Here is a 3,843-nt window from a genome sequence, read left to right on the forward strand (position 1 = left end):
ATTTCCTCTCTAGCTCCCTCTTTCGATTATCTCAATTCAAGATTCAACCAGTTTTGTCGAATTGCTTCCTGGCCTTCTTTCTCAATCATCTTGCATCAAAGTCAGGAAATTCCAAACCTTAACATGAAACTAAAGTCCCTGCATAATGTGACCCAACCCATGTTTCCAACTTTTTTTCTTACTACCCCTACCGGCACCCCACTTCATCACTGCAGCCCACACAACTGTTGTCCTGAACTCTAGTGTTAACATGTTCTCATGTTTCCAGGCCTTTATACATTATTCCCATAGTCTAAAATGTGCCTTTCTTCCTCCTACTCTTCACTCTTTTAGATGAGATTCGAATAGTTCTACCACTGAATTTCCGTATTCTGGGTTAGCTACTGGGTTAATTAGTGTTTTGTTACTGCTGTTTTCTGCTCAGACCTCTTTCCCGACCTCCCACAAGAAGTAGGAGGACACATAGCCCCAGCTTGGAAAGTCACAGTATACCCACTGCTATGGCAATTGATATTGGTCTAGGACTGTTGTAGCCCATCCACTGAGAATCCCTTTCTGAGATTTTTCTTATTGTACCAACATGGAAACTCTCTGTTCTTCCTGGCACATAGAGCAAGAAACATGTGAGCCTGGGTAAGTTAGTGGCTATAGTCTCTATCATTTGAGACAGCCTGTCAGTAAGAGAACGAATGATGCCAAGTAAAGAGAAAAGACAGGTATAAAAGTAGTGTTGGCAGAGTTTAATTTCTTTTACAAACCCCGAGGTCCTCAGAGACGGCTACTTTCCTAAAGAATTTCCTTTGTTTATGAGAGCTTCTTTGTTATCCTTCCAGTGTAGCTCCACTTTTGCATAAGTAAGTTATTAATAGTTGGATTTCTGTCACTGGCAACTACCATGTCCTGACTAATAAAAATACTCACCCTTGACCACATGCTATTAGAGTACTCTCATAGGCTACTGCATTGAATTTATTTATTGTCTCATATATTCCCTGAATAAAACTGAGTACTTTTGGGGGGCAATGGGTGGGACTTCATACCTGATTCTGCAAAATATTAGCACAATAAAAATATATAATTGTTGAATAAATATGTTAACAAAAGTCTAACTTAGCAAGATTTAAAAATAAAGCAAATGAAACTTCATTATGTGCAGTTATGAATTTTGAATCAATACATTTTTATAAATTAACTTTTGGGGTTTTTCATAATAAAATTTATTAATTATATTATTTGGCCTCACTTGTCATATGCCCCAATGTTATCGTTTTGCAGATAAAAATACAGGTTTGAAGTGATGAAACGTCACCAAGATCATATGGTTGATATGTGAATTTTCTCAACCTTAAATTTAGTGTAAGTGTAATGACACTACAATAGTTAAAAAGGAAGATTTTTAAAAAGTAATTCCATGAGTTAAATTAGATACAATTACTTACTCATCTTTATTAGTGTCATTGCTCTCAATTATGTATAGCTTGCTTTATATTTATTGTTTCTGCATTAAATGATGAAGCTTCCAGGAATTAAAACTCTAATCATTACAAAAATATATTTATTTTCCTTTTATGAATTTATCTTTGTCCAACAGGGAGTAAATCAATAGTAAAGAATAGAGTGAACATGTCAAGTTGATGCTTCAGGACACTTAATTGATTCTTAAGCTTTTGACATTTGCCCTAAGTATATACTATAAGCACCACCCATCGAAACTTTTTAAAGATGTTTCCTATAGTAAAAGTAAACAGTAAAAATTGATGTGAATCAATCTTAGAAAACATCTCTGAAATAGACATCTCACAGAACACTTCATGAGAAATGAAATCTTTCAGAAATATGCATATATATTTTAGTCTGAAAGTTGTAAATAATTCTAAATCAGATAAAGAGCATGTGAGATTTTAGAAGGCAATATGCACTTTTTAATAAAAATATCATTTTCTTTAAAAAAAATTAATATTAAGCTGTGATATGGTTTGGCTGTGTCCCCATCTAAATCTCATCTTGAAATGTAATTTCCACAATTCCCTTGTCGTGGGAGTGACCCAGTAGGAGGTCATTGAATCATGGGGGCAAGTCTTCCTTATACTGTTCTCGTGATAGTAAGTCTCACAAGATCTGATGGTTTTATAAAGAGGAGTTCCCCAGCACAAGCTCTCTCTCCCTTTGCCTGGCGCCATCCGTGTAAGATGTGACTTCCCCCTCCTTGCCTTCTACCATGATTGTGAGGCCTCCTCAGCCATGTGGAACTGTAAGCCCTTAAACCCCTTTGTCTTCCCAGTCTCGGGTATGTCTTTATTAGCAGCATGAAAAGCGGACTTATACAAGCTGTTTATACAAAAATTCCATCAAAGCAAAGTTAGGTATTTATTTAATCAATTTAGTATCTGCATAAAACACCTTTATTGTACTCATTCACCACATCTATTTTTTCAGGAAAAAATTCACCGTAACATAAAAGTATATCCCAATTTGGATCACTTATCATCTCCACTGCTGTCACCTTCATTCAGCCTCTATCATCTTTTACTGGATACCTGGATCATTTCAGTAGGTAGTTCAGTAGAGTCTTAACTAGTAAAAGTCTTGGTGTTTTACTGTCTTGGACACCCCACCTCCACTTTCTGTATTACACAAATTTTCCAGAGGGATGCTAGTAAAATATAACTTAGATTTTGCCTCCTCTATGTCTTTTTTTTTTTTTGACAGAGTCTGGCTCTGTCACCAGGCTGGATTGCAGTAGCACCATCTCAGCTCACTGCAACCTCCACCTCCTGGGTTCAAGCAAATCTCCTGCCTCGGCCTCCCGAGGAGCTGGGACTACAGGCGCCCGCCACCACACCCAGCTAATTTTTGTATTTTTAGTACAGATGGGGTTTCACCATGTTGGCCAGGATGGTCTCCATCTCTTAACTTCGTGATCTGCCCACCTCAGCCTCCCAAAGTGCTGGGATTACAGGCGTGAACCACAGCGCCTGGCCTCCCCTATGTCTTTAGAGTTTCTTCCTACACACTCTAGCCCAAGGTTATCTCTCAGAGTTCCAATTACTAAATCACTCTAACCATGTTCCCAGCCACCCACTTTGCATGACTATTCTGTGAGCACATTATACATGCCCACGGATAAGGGCATATGCTTTTTCTTCTCTTTGTCTCAAATTCTCTGTGCCCTTATTTACAGGTGTTGCCTTATTTACTTCCTTCAGATATCTGCACAAATGTCGGTTGTTCAGAGGGACCTTGAGAGGGCATCCTATATAAAATTAGTTATACTCCTGTAACATACTTTGCTTTCTTAGAGCAAATATCACCAGCTAACATATTGAATTCTTATTTGCCTATTTTCTGTCTCCATTCACTATAATAAAAGCTACATGGGGCCAGGGATATTGTCTGTTTTGTTCACTACCATATCCTCAAAAGCAAGTGGGTGCTCAAAAATATTTACTGGATAAAAGAATAAATGAATTAAAAAATAGAATAGCAGTATTTATTTCCGTACTGTAGCATTTAAATATATTTATAATCATTCCTAACTGTTGTCATTACTTCAATCATTTTCATTTCAGAGTTCATGGATTTCATTCTAAATAAATTTTATGCATTCTAACATTAGGGTTAAATGTGTGATTTAATGTAAATATGACATTTATTTATTTTTCTTCCAGGTTTGTGAGTTTGAGAGTGTATTCTTGCTAATTTGACTCTTCATATTAGACCACAGCCCTAGCCAACATCTTGATTACAAACTTGTGAGAACTTTTAAAGGAGAGAACTTAACTAAGCTGTTGCTAGGTTTCTGTTCCACAAAAACAGTTAAAAAAATAAATTTGCATTGTTTTA

The sequence above is a fragment of the Pongo pygmaeus genome, chromosome 10 (assembly GCF_028885625.2).
Source record: "Pongo pygmaeus isolate AG05252 chromosome 10, NHGRI_mPonPyg2-v2.0_pri, whole genome shotgun sequence".
Lineage (NCBI taxonomy): Eukaryota > Metazoa > Chordata > Mammalia > Primates > Hominidae > Pongo > Pongo pygmaeus.